The sequence below is a fragment of the Paramormyrops kingsleyae genome, chromosome 13 (assembly GCF_048594095.1).
Source record: "Paramormyrops kingsleyae isolate MSU_618 chromosome 13, PKINGS_0.4, whole genome shotgun sequence".
NCBI lineage: Eukaryota > Metazoa > Chordata > Actinopteri > Osteoglossiformes > Mormyridae > Paramormyrops > Paramormyrops kingsleyae.
In genome coordinates, this window is record NC_132809.1 from 10,588,102 (window position 1) to 10,605,484 (window position 17,383).

A 17,383-nucleotide genomic window follows, 5' to 3' on the forward strand; every position below is an offset into this window, starting at 1 on the left:
GGGCAACACCAGCACAGGGCACTCTGTGACAAGACGGGACACCACTAGGAGAACTTATTGTCTTATTGTTATTGTCTTATTGTTTTTAAGTTTAACACAAATATTTTCTCTTACCATTTAAATATAAACAACCATATTTAGAATAATGGCCACAGCATCTACAGTTTAAACAACTAATTATAAATATATTTCAATTGTGCCGCAATATTTGCATGTACTATATCAGGACATAAAAATAAATATAGAATTAAATATGCTAACAAAACATAATCTGAAGAAATAACAAGAAACATACGAAGAGATGCTGCTCACCTCTGCGCCATCTCTCTGTCAGAAAGTTTGTGTTTAGCCTGCAATTAATTTGTTTCTATGGAAACCACCGAGATTTTTAATTGGTCGAAAAGTATGAAGATATGTATTGTCATTATGTTCAACGAATGAAAACAAGAATTTATTGTCAGGGAGGGACGAATTTGTAGCTGGTCCAATCAGGAGTAGTATCTTTAGTTTGTGCTTACTGTAGCTGGGCGTGATTGGATATCTAGCCACCTTTCAAGCCCCCGAATCATGTATCTACTTGTCAATAGGAAACCACGGAGCTCTGTCTATAATGTCTGTCTGTAATTTTTTTTATGACATTATGTTTTTGCTAGGCAGCATTACGGTAATGTGTAATACCGCTGTATTGGGGGTGTACCGCCGCTGTATTTCCATAGCTGGTTGACACAATTAGCATTTTAGCGACTTTGGTAGGGCGACGTCAACTCTCGGCGAATTTCATAGGCAACATCTACAATTCAGGAACTAGTAGGTCTTCAGATAGTTCTTCACGCTTTTGAGAAAGAAGACTATAGTTCTTGTTATTCAAATTCTGTATCCTGGTATTTTTAATTTCGAAGATATGTAATATACAAGTTTTTTGATAGACTAAATTTTGGTTTGATTTCTATTTTATTTTATGTTAAATAACGTTCATATAAAATCATTTTAGAATTAGTGCAGTGTTTCGTTTAGAATTAGTGCAGTGTCCTTAAAAACTGCATGTTGAAACCTAACGCCATGCCATAATAACTGCTTTGCAGATATTTCATTCATGAATCTATAGAGGATATACGTAAGCCTGTGTGTGTCTGTGTGTGTCTATGTGTGTTTGGGTGGGTGGTCATGTACATATTATGTTGTGGGGACCACAGCCCCCAGTGAAAACCCACACGAACAGCGTGCAAACTCTACACAGATAGGACCCAGGACCAAACCCAGGACCTTCTTGCTGTGAGACAGCAGCACTAACCACCGCACCACCCTGTTGAAATGCTTGTTTGTAAAATAATACATTCATGGTTATGTTATTGTAGATCTGGAACGTGGTGTTAAAATGTAGTGTTGAACTTAAGACTGCCCATTCAGTATTGCTGTTTTCCTAATGACAGACACAACAATTAATATTAAATATTTTATATAAGACATCCGGAGGCTGCAGGGCATCGTCCAAGCAGCAGAGAAGCTCATTGGCTACAGCCTCAACCTCAGTGATTCACTACCTGCCCCAAGAGCAAAAAGGCGACCTGGTGAGATCATCGCCGACCCCTCCCACCTCAGCCATAAACTCTTCCAAATTCTCTTTTTTTCCCCTCAAAATTGCATTGTGGAAAAAAGAGATGAGTACAGATTGGGCAGCAACAAATATTTAACAGACATGGTGACAAGGAATGACTTTGTTGTACAGCAGAGGGACAGTGTTTGCTGGAAATTTGGGCTGACAAGAGCAGGGCTGTCAAGTTTTGAAGACAGGCAAGAGTGACATTCCACAGGATGCCTTTTCATTGGTTGTTGTGTTGTATTTTACCCAGATACAATAGTACTATTTTCTGATTGGCTATTGTGTAGGCCCTTTCTTTTTTTTTGATTGGCTGGTATGTGTCAGGCTCTTGGGGCAAATCTTGTCCGACTTCAAAAAGAGGCGTGTTTCCGACGGGAAGCGACGTTTTTCTTGACGTTTCGTGACGTTTTCATCCGAGTTCCGACTTGGAGAGAAATAATCGAAGGCACCATAATGTCACTCAACTCAGAATTTCCGAGTTCCGAGAGAAAAACGAACGCATCATTAGACTCCAGCGGAGACACGCTTGTTTTATAGTGAGGCGCTACTGTGCCGCGGTCTGGGGAAAAATTGGGCTCTGCGGCATATTAGCCTACAAATTATAGAAATACAATGTGTGGCGGGAGTGCGTGACAAAAGACTGAAAAGAGTGACTATCACTCTCAATGCGTGACACTTGAGAGCCCTGGTGTTATTAAAACATGTTAATTTGACTTTGTAGGGATATGTTTTTGGTTCCAAAAGAAAAAACTCACTCAGTTTTATAAAATTCTGTGAATGCAATCAAAGGGATAATAATTCCAAAAGTCTTGTATTTTGTTTGGTTAGTTACTGTTACTTCTTGGTTAGTACTGTAGGGATTAAGGTTGCCGTAGTTAGGATTGGGGATATGCCCATACAAATGAATTGAGAATCCCCACAAAGACTCAGATACCTAATCTGTGTGTGTGGATTAGGTTTATATTACATTGTGGGGACCAAATGTCCCACACAATGTGACAAAAACCTGTTATTTTGATCCTTTGGGGGGCATTTTTCAGGTCCCCACAAAGATCTGTCAATACAATCAAAAAACTAAAAATGCCAGACGTCTTGTATTTGGTTTGATTACTTATGGTTAAAGTTAGGGCTGGGAAGGAGTTAACGTTGTCATGTTGGGATTACAGATTTCCCCATAGAAATGAATGGTGAGTCCCCACGAAGATATAATTACCAGAGGTGGGTAGTAACGAATTACATTTACTTCGTTACATTTACTTGAGTAAATTTTTGGGGTAACTAGTACTTTTAGAGTATATTTAAAGATAGGTACTTTTACTTTTACTCAAGTACATTTTTAGTGAAAAAACTTTACTTTTACTTCGCTACATTTGATGGCGTTCCTCCGTTACTGACAAAATTGTAATAAATATTAGATATATAAAATAATAATTCGTTTACGTGACTTGATCTGAAGTCTCGCGAGACGTTGGAGAGGCTGCTTCGCGAGAGTCTGCTACGCATCTCCCGATTAAGTTCAGCGCGCGTTTAGAAAGATGATGGTTGAAGCAGAGGATGACGTGTGTGAGCTATCGGGGGCAGATCACCCGTGGCCTCAAATCAACTCTATTTTTTCACTTCAAGATGTCAGAAAGAACAGTTTCATAATGCGATGCAGGCTGTGTGCACCAAAAAAAAGCGACATCGCTGTGTACAAAAATTCCAGCTCCAACCTGAAAAAACGTACCGGTAAGTGTCAATATGATGCCTATTTGAACCCTATTAATGGTAATTTGGTAACTATGGGCACTTTGACCTTATAGTACCATTTTTCACACACTGTCCGAATGTTTTTCCTCATACGCGCGCTTGTGCAAGCAATGACAAATATCTTGTGAACCTTACAAACAACACACGTTCGTAAAAAACGTTCATTCTAAACGTCTGCATGTTTTCATATCCATTTTCCAAAAATCTAAATAAATTGAAGCGCATACTGTGACGTTATACACAAATTCGTACACTTCACTAAAGGTTTTATTTGTGACACTTCACCTAACGTTAAGTGCAGAACGTCATTGCATTTTAATTTATTCCTATCTAATGAATGCATGTACTTAAAATGTAAGAATAAAGTAAATAAATGTTTTTAAAGGAGACTGCTTTTAAAAGGAAGAGTTGCTTAGCCCAGCATATTATTCATTCACACCATTAATCACAAAACATATACATAATAATTCATATATATATATATATATATATATATATATATATATATATATATATATATATAAATGTACTTATACTTATAGTCATATATTATTTTTACTTACTGCTATTTGTCCAAAGTGCCCATAGGGGGCAGTGTGTGGCTCAGTGGGCTAAGCCGTCGCCGGTTCAAGCCCAGCCTCAGCACGTCTGCGGGTCCTTGAGCAAGACCCTCAATCCCCAGCTCCCTGGGCGCCGCTACGGGTGGCTGCCCTTCGAGGACAGCTTGCTCTACAAAGAGCAAGTTGAGGGAGGCGTAAAAACAATTTCCCCACGGGGATCAATAAAGTACCAATTATTATTATTATTATTAGATACATAATTACCAATTTATTGATGATTCAAGTTTTAATGTATAATAAAACCAAATGTAACCTAATCTGCATATATATATATATATATGCATATGAACCTAATTCAAAAAAGAATCCAAAGATCATTAGTGCCTTTTCCAGCCCTGCAACGAAGGTAACACAGGCAGTGATTGACAAGCTGCTGATCAGTTTTGTCTGTGAAGGAAGCCAGCCATTTTCTATTATAGAACTACCGTCATTTAGGAAAATTATAGAAACCTTGCAACCTCAGTGTACAGTCATGACAAGAAAAACACTGCATCTCAAAGTGCAGGATACATTTGAAAACATGAAGAGTGCACTTATCCAAAAATTAAACCATGCTGATTACATTGATACAACTGCAGACTGCTGGTCAGCCAGGCAGCGCAGTTACTTGGGGGTCACCTGCCACTGGATAGACAGTACAGTACATCTTTAGAGAGATGTTCATCAGCTTTGGCTTGCAGACGGATGACAGAATCACACACATTCGATGTAATTGCTGCTGCTTTACAGGAAATACACGAAGAGTACAAAATCAGAGGAAAGATTACTAGGACAACTACAGATAGTGGCTCAAACTTCCTGAAGGCCTTTGGAATATATGGGGAGGAGAAAGAAGATGATGCTCAGGATGCACAGAAGGAGGGAGACTACATACTTGAGGATGAATCTGACGAAAGTGAATCGGAGGTGGAGTACCAAGACCTTTTTGGTATTTTAGATGAGGACTGTGGCCTGGACTACCAACTTCCCAGACATCAAAAATGTGCCTGCCATTTACTTAATCTTGTTGCTACTGTTGATGCTTCAGCAGCAGAAGCTGGAAGTGATACGTTTAAGAGACTATCACGGTCAGCTTTTGCTAAATGCAGTGCACTTTGGAACAAAACCAGCAGGTCAACCTTGGCTTTTGAAACTGTGGACAGAAAAACATCTGGGTGTGTTTGAAATTTTATTGCAAATGACAGTTTATGTGATGTTAATGTGCTCATCACATGCAGGACTGAGATAGGCTACTTTACTTCAGCCTATGTTTTATATAAACAAAACAAAGAGACTTTCAAGGTGAGGTGTGTGGAAGCTTTCCAAATAGTTTGAAATTCAAGGTTTTCGCTTCATATCAATCAGATCAGAAGTAACTAGTAACTAGCTACTTGAGTAGTTTTTCCATCGGATACTTTTTTACTCTTACTCAAGTAACTATTGGGATTGTTACTTTTACTCTTACTTGAGTAAATATTTCCATAAGTACTTTTACTTTTACTTGAGTACAGATTTTGGGTACTCTACCCACCTCTGTGCTTAGGTGTTGCTCTAGTGTTCTGTCTTCCCAGGCGAGCTCGGTCATGTTGCAGCGGGTTTCCCATGATCCATACGGGGATGATCCTCTCCTTCCTGCCTGGCTCTTCGACCCACAGCCCCAGGTCGTCATCGATATGACCTGCGGCGCCAACTCTGCTGGTGACTCGTGGTCCATCCAGCCGCCGCCAGTGCCCATCCCCCCGCTGCGCTATTGTCCGGAGTTTTACTATACTGTGTACTCTGATTCTGTGTGAACAGCGCGGATTTCGCGTGTTCAAAAGGGGGGAGTGTGGAAGTAAAATTGGACATTAGTAGGCCCGGGAGGGGAGGCATATTGGGTCTGTTATGTCTTAGGCCTTAGGCCAGAAGAGATTGTTTTGAATACTGTGTGACCTCGCTTTGTGATAGCTGCCTGCAGTTGGCTCCGCAGAAGCTCGGACCTTGGAGGGGCAGACAGTGGAGCAAAGGGGGAGAGAAACCACTTGCAGGAAGAGACTGGAAGCCACCCCAACTGGTGCACAAAGAGTTATATAGCTTAATAGAATAGTAGTAGTAGTCAATATATAATTTGTTATATGCAATTGATTGTATCATGTTAATCATACTTATGTTAATCATACTAATCATATGTTAACCATGTATTTCCAGTGATACGTCAATGTGTTAATCATTAATCAAACATTAACACTGATTCAATGTCATATAATTAATATCTATATACATATCTCATGTAGAGTCTAGAAGCCGAGGCTGTCTCCAGTAAGTTCCGTACAATGGGTGGATTTTACCTTGCTACCAAGGTGAACCAATGGAGCGGGAGAATTGTGTTTGTTATACGTTTCAGCTTAGTTTGTTGATGTTTCATGACCAATCAGGACTTAGAAGTCCTGGGAGTTATGTTTTATCTACTGGTTGCTCTGTGTGCGGGGTGTGACTTGGTACCAAGTGCCAGAGTGTGATGGGAGCGCTTTGCTGAACTTGCTGGAATAAAAGAGATTTTCTTTACTCACCAAACTCAGAGGTCCAGACTTTTATTCTAAGTCTTTGATTTATAATTTTTCTACCACAAGGGCAGGAATAACACCAGACTGCTGGACCAGACCAGGCTGTTTGTAAATGTATAGGCTTATTACTTTTACTAGTATACTTCTCCTAGGATAATTCCTGGGAGTTATCAAAACCAAATTCTTTTGGATTGGGGTAAGGATAATGAGGAGATCTGCATTGATTCTCATTTTGTTGCATGTCCAGACAATGACCGTGTGTTGCATATGTTAGTAAACACCCCTGGCGCATCTTGCACTCTTAACATTGATCTTGGTGGCGACTATTTGCAGACTATTTCCATAATGGTCATAGAAGTGTTATGAAGGCAGTACCCCCCAATTATGGAGGGGTAATTCGCATTCTGCAGGAAGAGGATGGACAATTTAAATTCAGAGGTACAGTGACAGCGTGACCGGTATTGGTGGGGAAGGTGAAAATGCAATCTTTCCCTGTACAGTATGTCTTGCAAACAAGGTAGTGAAATTGAAGCAATACCGAATTTCAGGAGGGTAGAAGGAGATATCTGAAACAATAATATACTCCCTTTGAAAAACAACTTCTGGCATGTAATTGGACATTATTAGAAATGGAACAGATGACAATAGGACACGATGTCCTACTATGACCTATGATTCCTATTATGATTGTTATTTGTATACTGATTCTCGGTCAGTAGCGAATGGTATATCTGTTTGGATGCCTACGTGGAGAAATCAAAATTGGAAAATTAGGAACAAGGATGTTTGCAGTAAAGAACTATGGGAGCGAGTCTGGAAATAAGTAAAGAGAATAAAAACACAGGTATGTGGGTTCAACAATAAGACGAACCACCTAAACCTGCAGAAGTTATAGCTATGAGACAAGATAACAGCGTGGATGTTATGGAGCCAGGCGCCAAAGTTGGCGACATATCCCAGTTAATAAATGTTAGTTACGAGAAAACTAATGTGCATGCGAGTTCTTCTTCATGTGTATAGGATGGCGCGACGGTTCTGGTGGTGGGCGTGGCCGACGCTGCTGGCGATGTTCGGCTATGCTGCAGTCCCAGGGACCGAGTTGGAACACATTTCCACCTTCAAGCTTAGGTGGAAAAACAGCACCGAGACCCGGCAGCAGGACAACTTCACTTGTCCAGCCAACAAATCCTGCTTCATCATTGTGAACAGGAGCAAATGTGAACTGGAGTGAGATGTACTTCTGGAGGGGGTGTTATAGGGGAAAGAACATTCCCATCCTCGCGTCTGCCGGAGTGCCCCCTCAAGTGGGTGTGGGGGTGAGACTTAACTCGATGGATGAATTGGACTGAATGTACTATGACTGGAGGTCGACCGATATGGGTTTTTCAATAGGCGATGCCGATATTTAGGAGTCAGGGTCAGGCGATGGCCGATATATGCTGCCGATTTTTTTTGGCCGGTAATTTTCCACTTTATTTGCATGGTAAAATATCACACTAATAATGTCAAACAATACACAAAATTTCTCAACTTAGCATTTATTGAATACAGACTTGTGTAAATTTAAATATACACTTTAACAAAAACACAATAACTTGTAAAGAACAACAAACTTATAAACAAAAATAGCAGCATCAGAATCTCTATAGATATAGCATATTCCCTCTTTTCTGAGGGAAGGAAAATGTGTAAACAATACAAAAAAGAATGAGCATGTTATCTTCAGTTTTAATCCCACTTCCAGTCCCTGAGTCTTCCTCGCCCCACCCATCCCTCACAGCCATCAGACAGCAATTACTAAAACAGAAGAAAAAATACAAGGTTAGCATTTTTATTATATTGCCTTCATCTTCAATTCATTCTACAATTCCAGTATTCCATGCACATTAAGATAATTACACTCTAATACATTTCGAAAGGAAAAAAAAAAACACTAGTAACTAAGTGCATCATGGTATGAAGAGTAGTGTACAAGGCCCAAAACCTTTGACTAACACATCTGGTGGTTGAGTCATGGCAATTGTACTGCTCTCTGAAAGATAGAAACGTTGAACTGCTCATCCATGCCAATGGTTTTTGAGTGAACCTAAGTGTGCCTGTTTGTTCCTTCGAGAGCCCTTTAGCCCCCTCACATCATTTTAAAACACAGGTGGGTGTGTATGAATGTGCGTGTGTAACTGAAGTGCGTGCAATTAAAAACACGAGTCAGGTCAGGACACGAGCTCTGCACCGCTGGCAGACGATTGGAATCCTGCACGCCCCACCCTATTCCCAAAAAAAAAAAAAAAAAGGTGTATAAGGACTAGATGGTCAGTATGGATACCTAAGGTGCATTTAAACTGGGTGAGCAGGCAAGGCATGTCACTCCACTGCTGGCAGACTTGGGGGGTATTCCAGAAAGCTTGGTTAACTTACCATTTGGTAAATCTTAACCTCTGGGTTGATATACCCCAAACCCGCATACCATGAGTATGTCGGTTCCAAAACACCTGAGAAGAGTAAGTTCAATCAACCTCCTATTGGTTACCCAGAGTTAATGCGCGTGCACCGTGCATACATAAAGACGTTTTCAATTGATCGCCGATTTCACGAGTCAGAATGGAAAATCAAAGTGAAAAAAAGAGAGCGGCATACTTCACAGAGGCGGAGTTGGAAGTTTTAATGCACGCATATGAGGAATTCAAGCCAATAATAATGAAACAAAGCAATACGGCTGCATCGGCTAAAGAAAGAGTTGGCTTGGAAAAAAATAACGGACAGAGTAAATGCGTGTGTATTAAATTGCAAATTTGACATCGCCTCCCCTTTTATTATAATGCAAAATAATTAAACACGTAACCCTTCCGCATCCTTTTGACTGTTAAATCACTATGAAAGCATTTACTTTTCCTGCCATTCATTTCTTTAGGTTAAAATAACAATGTGTATCGACTAGGAATATATGGTTTCTTATTTAATAAGGTGTAATCCTTCTGGAGCCAGAAGAACTTTGAGCCAAGTGAAAATGAAACACAAAAACATTCTGCAAAAAGGTAATTGATTACACGATCACTTAACTATTTATTAAACACGATTTAGTATATTCTTTCTGTCATGTAGCTAATAGAAAAAAGGTTGAAGCCCGTGACATACCACCACCACCTCCCCTCACCCCATCTGAGGGCAACCAGTGGTAACCAGCATTGTACTGTCCTGTAATGATTACCTATAGTTAGTGGAAAAAAGTAATGAGTTTGATGATTTTAACAAGGCAAAAAATTAAGGATACAAAATCAAGTTACCTGCACATTGATACTATGAATAGATTTCCTACGCTATCTCGCTGTACTTGTATAGTGACAATAAAGACATCTATCTATCTATCTATCCATCTATCTATCTATCTATCTATCTATCTATCTATCCATCTATCTATCTATCAACATAGTCTCCCTCATTTATTGAAGGAGCTTTAATAGGAATGTAGGTGCCATCAATGCACCCAATTATGAATGAATGAATGAATGCCTTTTATTGTCACTATACATGTATTACATATATTCCAAATTACATTTGGAAACCCTGAAATAGAAAGTCATATATGGAAGTATCAAGTGTGTGTGTGTGCAGGATGAATACATGTAGGCTATAGATATAAATAGTATGACTACATATTAAATATGCATCATAGATTTTACTACAAAGGACAAACCTACCACTCTGTGGAATTCCTCTTTAATAACACGCAGAGCTTTATGGACAGGGAACTGTACAAACGTGTGTAAGAAGCGTTAAGTACCAGACATACTGTGCGAACGGCTCTACACACAGTTGCCTTTCCTACATGCTCTGCATCGCCCATATTGTACAAAAAATGCCCTGACGCAAGAAACCGAAGCGCTATGTACAGAATGTTTTCTGTGCTAAGCGCAGACCCGCGGTTTGGGTTTGTGACATTTGCAATATGCGGTTTCAAGAGATGTTAAGTAAATGAACGATTCTTTTGAAAACTGATAACGCTTTTTCAAATAATCATTAGGAAATGAAAAGATATCAATACACGGTCTTATAACTCTCTCCCGGCGAAAAAAACCTCGTATAATTTATGCCTCCACGTCTACAGGATCGTCATCAAAAGGGCACGCCATGCTCAGTAACCTTCTGCAACAAACTGACCCTGGAACATAACCTGCTACTGAGCAGGTTATCTTCAGAGAGAAAGCTGCTATGGTTACGTACATACCCAGAAAGTTAACCTCCGTTTTTGGAACCGAAAGTTGAGGTTATCCACTAACTTACCCTTAAACTTACCCGGGTATGTCACATAACCTGCTTTCTGGAATACCCCCTTGGTATGCTTGGGATGTATTTTTAAGTTTTTTTAATATATTCCCTCCACCACCCCCCCTCTGCGGAGGACTGCTTTATTTTTAATTTCCATTACAAAAAAAAACACAAAAACAAATAAAGAAAAACAAAAATGAATAATAAATGAAATTAAAATAAAACAAATGAGCGGCAACAACAACAGTAACAGCAACAACAAAACTGATAAGAACAATAACAATAAACCGCAACACCAACCAGCACACAATACAAATTTACAACTTATTATCATTACGGTTGTGCCACTGAGTCAGGGTCCCGGCGGGTGTGTCGGGTACTCTCCGGACCCTTCCGGGACCACCCGCAACACCCGGCACACTGCGCACTGCACACCCCCCTCAGGCCCCCATCGTCCCCCCGCTCGATGTGCTTGTGTAATGTGTGTACATGTGGGGGTGTATAAATTTGTGTGTGAACTGAAGTGTGTGCAATTAAAAACTGTGGGGCATTAAAAGTGAGGGAGTGGTCAGGGCACGAGCTCCCCACCGCTGGGGAAAGAAAACAAGACGACAGAGCAGTATCTGTTGTACAAAACTTGCAAACACTAGGGTTGTATCCTCTGCTCGATCTGTGTCTACTGTTGTTCCTTCTTTCCCTATCTCTTAATTCCCGTGACACCTAAAGAACAGTGAGGTAAGGATGGTCTAATAGATGGGGAAGGCCTATGTGGGAGTCTTCACCGCAGGGTTTGGCCCCCGATGCCTGTTGCAATCGGTTCTTCCTTGGGCTCCTCACTGGTCCGTGTGTCCTATCCTATCCCTGCCGGTGGGGGAACAACTTTACAGTGTGACACGAGTCCAGCTTTTCCTTCCCTGACACAACACTGCAGCTGTTGTAATCAACATCACTTGATGTGGCTTGTTTCTAAACGATTTTATCATGACCCACTGACCTGGGATGATTGTGTGTCCACCTTATGGTGGAGTCTGCCAACACGACTCAACTCTCTCTCTGGCACTTTGTACTGCCTTTGTGAGGTTTTCACAGTAAGCGATCAGGGCATCTGAAGCAAGGTGTAGCTCAGCATTTCTAAGATCAATCACACCTGGCATTGGGCGTCCAGTAATAATCTCATGAGCGCTCAGTCCTACTGATCTGTTAGGTGATGCTCTCATACTACACAGTACCGCCAGCAGCGCTTTGACCCATGGTACACCTTCCTGATGCATTTTGCTGATCAAAGCTCTTCTAAATTGAGAAAAATCAGTGTGTGCTGAGCGTAAGCTCTGGGATAGTCTCTCTATATCCTTAGGTCCTAGTGATCTGTTGTACAAAACTTGCAAACACTAGGGTTGTATCCTCTGTTCGATCTGTGTCTGCTGTTGTTCCTTCTTTCCCTATCTCTTAATTCCCGTGACACCTAAAGAACAGTGAGGTAAGGATGGTCTAATAGATGGGGAAGGCCTATGTGGGAATCTTCACCGCAGGGTTTGGCCCCCGATGCCTGTTGCAATCGGTTCTTCCCTGGGCTCCTCACTGGTCCGCGTGTCCTATCCTATCCCTGCCGGTGGGGGAACAACTTTACAGTGTGACATGAGTCCAGCTATTCCTTCCCTGACACAACACTGCAGCTGTTGTAATCAACATCACTTGATGTGGCTTGTTTCTAAACGATTTTATCATGACCCACTGACCTGGGATGATTGTGTGTCCACCTTATGGTGGAGTCTGCCAACACGACTCAACTCTCTCTCTGGCACTTTGTACTGCCTTTGTGAGGTTTTCACAGTAAGCGATCAGGGCATCTGAAGCAAGGTGTAGCTCAGCATTTCTAAGATCAATCACACCTGGCATTGGGTGTCCAGTAATAATCTCATGAGGGCTCAGTCCTACTGATCTGTTAGGTGATGCTCTCATACTACACAGTACCGCCAGCAGCGCTTTGACCCATGGTACACCTTCCTGATGCATTTTGCTGATCAAAGCTCTTCTAAATTGAGAAAAATTAGTGTGTGCTGAGCGTAAGCTCTGGGATAGTCTCTCTATATCCTTAGGTCCTAGTGATCTGTTGTACAAAACTTGCAAACACTAGGGTTGTATCCTCTGTTCGATCTGTGTCTACTGTTGTTCCTTCTTTCCCTATCTCTTAAATCCCGTGACACCTAAAGAACAGTGAGGTAAGGATGGCCTAATAGATGGGGAAGGCCTATGTGGGAATCTTCACCGCAGGGTTTGGCCCCCGATGCCTGTTGCAATCGGTTCTTCCCTGGGCTCCTCACTGGTCCGTGTGTCCTATCCTATCCCTGCCGGTGGGGGAACAACTTTAGTGTGACACATGAGTCCAGCTTTTCCTTCCCTGACACAACACTGCAGCTGCTGTAATCAACATCACTTGATGTGGCTTGTTTCTAAACGATTTTATCATGACCCACTGACCTGGGATGATTGTGTGTCCACCTTCTGGTGGAGTCTGCCAACACGACTCAACTCTCTCTCTGGCACTTTGTACTGCCTTTGTGAGGTTTTCACAGTAAGCGATCAGGGCATCTGAAGCAAGGTGTAGCTCAGCATTTCTAAGATCAATCACACCTGGCATTGGGCGTCCAGTAATAATCTCATGAGGGCTCAGTCCTACTGATCTGTTAGGTGATGCTCTCATACTACACAGTACCGCCAGCAGCGCTTTGACCCATGGTACACCTTCCTGATGCATTTTGCTGATCAAAGCTCTTCTAAATTGAGAAAAATTAGTGTGTGCTGAGCGTAAGCTCTGGGATAGTCTCTCTATATCCTTAGGTCCTAGTGATCTGTTGTACAAAACTTGCAAACACTAGGGTTGTATCCTCTGTTCGATCTGTGTCTGCTGTTGTTCCTTCTTTCCCTATCTCTTAATTCCCGTGACACCTAAAGAACAGTGAGGTAAGGATGGCCTAATAGATGGGGAAGGCCTATGTGGGAATCTTCACCGCAGGGTTTGGCCCCCGATGCCTGTTGCAATCGGTTCTTCCCTGGGCTCCTCACTGGTCCGTGTGTCCTATCCTATCCCTGCCGGTGGGGGAACAACTTTACAGTGTGACACATGAGTCCAGCTTTTCCTTCCCTGGCACAACACTGCAGCTACTGTAATCAACATCACTTGATGTTAATGTCTCAGACACCTGGGCTACCAGACTAGATCTTCTCTTTACCTCAAAATGCAAAACCCAATGTACCTATCTCTTTTAGTTTATATACTATTACATTGGAAGCTAGATTAAACATTTTATAAATTTGTAATCCTACAGGGTGAAGACTTTCCGATAAGCTTTGGTGCTTTGTTTCAATATGCCGCTTGAGTTTTGATGGCTTTAGAGCCTCGCTTGAAAGTGTTAATCCACACTGTGCCTTGGTCTTACAGCGCTGGCTTAAAGCAATGCATTCTCCTCCTGATGCAATGCATCATGGTTAGATTTAAATGTGGTGCTGGCGGCCCAATACGGATCAGTGGCCAGTCTCGATTTTCAAACTGCGAACTTCAAACTGCAAAATATTGCGCTGATGAAAAGAAGCCTTACCAAGCATTTCTCTGTCCTCCGTCTCCCTGCTCTCCCGTGCCTTGCCAGTTTACCTTGTGTAAGATCCTTACCTTTTGTGCCTTCCCTCAGTCCAGCTCCCGATCCTGACCTACCTGTCCTGCTGAGCCCGGTTCCTCCTGTCCTCCTCCCCGCTTGTTCTCCTGTCCTGTGTTCACTCGTCGGACGGACCTCTCGGCTATCGACCCTCGCTTACGGACCACGACCACGATTATCGCCTGCTGTTCCTGGACCTGTCTGCCTGATCGCCACCCTGGGAGAAGGGGCAATTACCTCGCACAGCCGCTCCGATTACCCGGACGGTTGCGCTCTCCCTTTCTCGCCCTGCTGGGCTGATGTTTGCCTGTATTCACCTGCTATCTGTTTCATTAGAGCCCTGCTTTCCCTGCAGTACTGGATCCGCGTCTCCCTTCTTAGCCCAGTGTGACACTTACAGATGTTCCTTCGAGAACTTTGTTACCCACAGGGCAACTTATACCAAGTCAATGCACACGTAAGTTGAAAACAAATCTACATCTGACAGAGATTGTTACCCAAAGACCTCTTTGGGGTAACAGTTCTGCAGACACACCATTAACAATGGCAAGTGCACTGTACAAAATTGCTTTATGATCTATTTGAATTAAACTATTTTAGATTGATTTTGGAAATGTTTATTTTTTTCCTAGTCTAAATAATAAAGTTTCAAGGTGTATTTAAGTTTATATTTCATACTGTACCAATTATACTTCTAAGTGAATTACTATAAACCCAATTACAGAGATTTTTAAAATACTTTTTAAAGGTCTTTCTATAAGAATCTATTATTTTTTCAGTGTGCAGAGGATGATGTACTTCCACTGCAAGACATTGAGGAGCTGAAGAACATCGAAATGCAGTTGCGAAATGTTGACTTTATGAACAAACTGGTATGATTATGGTTTTAGAAAACTACCTTATATATAGCTAATACATGGACACTAAGAAATATAACATATACTTATATCATATTACAAATCACATATACACACACTACCCAAAAGTATGTATAATAAATGGTGTCTAGTCCAAATGAGGCTGAAGCAACCATCAAAGAGTGGCTCGTGACAGGCTAACAAGTCCTGTTCGATAGTTCTTTTCTTTCAGTATTTTTATTTTTCTGTATTTTTTTGACGTGTGCATTTTATATTTTGTTTGTTTTTTTAAATAAAAACTCTTTTAACGAACACCTTTGTATTTTTTACATATTATAAATAAAATATATTAGTATTAATACGTGTTCAACACTAAAGCAAACGTAGAAATAATTATTGGCAATCGTAGGATAATAAGAGTGTCGGGGAATCATCGCGTAGGATAGTAAGAGGGTCGGGATATTTTCGCGTAGGATAATAAGAGGGTCGGGGAATCATCACGGAGTTTCACTTAGATGTAGCGTTTTCATCGCTGTTGAGACGGAAAATGTCGCGATCACATCGCCTGGACGGAGCTGTTTCAACGCCGCTAAGCAGTGCCAATGTGCAAAAGCTAGCCTGAAATGCTACTACAGATACCGACCTTTAAAAAACGACGTAGCACCGACATACTTGTGCTGACTGAGTCACTTAATTGTCACACTGACTATCTCAAACGATTATAAAGCAGCATTTTAAAAACCGCTTTAAAAAAAATAACGGGTAAAACACTTACCTTGGCTTCTGGCCAAACGAAATTTTTATTTCCCCCTACCTTGTTGGCCCTTCAGTTCTCCTGAAGACCCATGTAAGGTCCTTTTTTTCCCGTTGGATGATATTTTATTTTTATTATAGTTTTTTTCCCTTTGGATGTTGTTTTTTTCCGTTGGATGTTTTTCTTTTTCGTCTTTGGATTTTAATTTACGGAACAAGAGCAGCACATCATGACAATATCTGCTGGAAGCACCAACTGAACGCAGTGAGAGCGTCAGCCCGACGTTATGTAACCAAAGTTCTAGAACATTGAGTCTCACTTTTCATTGGTTTTCCAGCTTTGCTGTCAAAATTTTCTGATTGGTCGAAAATGTTAACATGCCCCCGAGTACTGTAAAAAACGACTGAAGGTTTTGTTACCCTACGAAGCGCTCATAAGGTGATTTTTTTTTTTGTTATATTCAGCTAATTTTAACAGGCCGCAATTAGACTAGGCCACCCTTATTTTGTCAGAGCTTAAGGAAAGTTCCCCAAATAACACGTTAAACATAAAAAATATTTTAACTTTATTAAGCAATCAAAATACATAAATCATGGGTTTGTTCAAAAGGCATAAACCAAAATGCTGCACCCCAATACAGCCAACAAAAGAACAGGTTGCCCAGAGTTTGCTCAGGTGCACCTCACAGCACAAACTTAAAAACACATCCAGCACAGATGACACTAGTGAATGACACCGCAAATCACAGCAATAAAAAAGAACCCTATGGCCAATCCCGCACACAGACTACGGGTTCCACCTGGCGCAGCCTGCCTAATAATCAACCCAAGATATACACACAACAAAGAAAAAAACACAAACAAAAAAGAAAATAAAACTAGCCAGCCGCTCCCACTAAACACCGCTAACTAAGCCAGCTGGCTAGATAATACACGATAAAGCAACACCAGGGAGTTTTACATCCAGATCCTTAAAATTATCGACCCGTAATTCCACCTTGAAAACCCCTAAAGAACAGCAGTTTACCCCACAACTCATTGCCCCATTCAAACCAAATAAGGCAGGTTTTTGGGATAACCTGTAGGTCAGCTGTTCAAACCCAGGTGTGAGGACTCTTCAGCCAATCAGTCCTCTAATTAGTAATCTAATTAGGGAGTTGCTGCAAAAACCCACATACACACCGGCCCTTTGCGGATAATATTGCCCACCCCTGAAATAAGCAAAAAGAAGGGCTGCTATGCTGCAAATTCAATATGCTCCACGAAATCTATCAGGACCCTGGCTGCCTTTCCTGTGCCTGCTCCTTTTATCGCTACCATACCATCGGAGCATGTGCAGCTATCTCACCCCGGCTACACCTCCAGTCCT

At 41.4% G+C, this 17,383-nt stretch overlaps 1 long non-coding RNA gene across 1 annotated transcript; it reads right to left on the minus strand.

Annotated features, from left to right (window-relative positions):
- Positions 1 to 8,013: 8,013 nt before the first annotated feature.
- LOC140578155 (uncharacterized) lies at positions 8,014 to 16,890 on the minus strand. The gene is made up of 2 exons (XR_011982195.1): positions 10,782 to 16,890; positions 8,014 to 8,980 (listed from the first exon to the last, which is right to left on the minus strand). It is a non-coding gene; the product is annotated as an uncharacterized lncRNA (long non-coding RNA).
- Between the last annotated feature and the right edge of the window lie 493 nt (positions 16,891 to 17,383).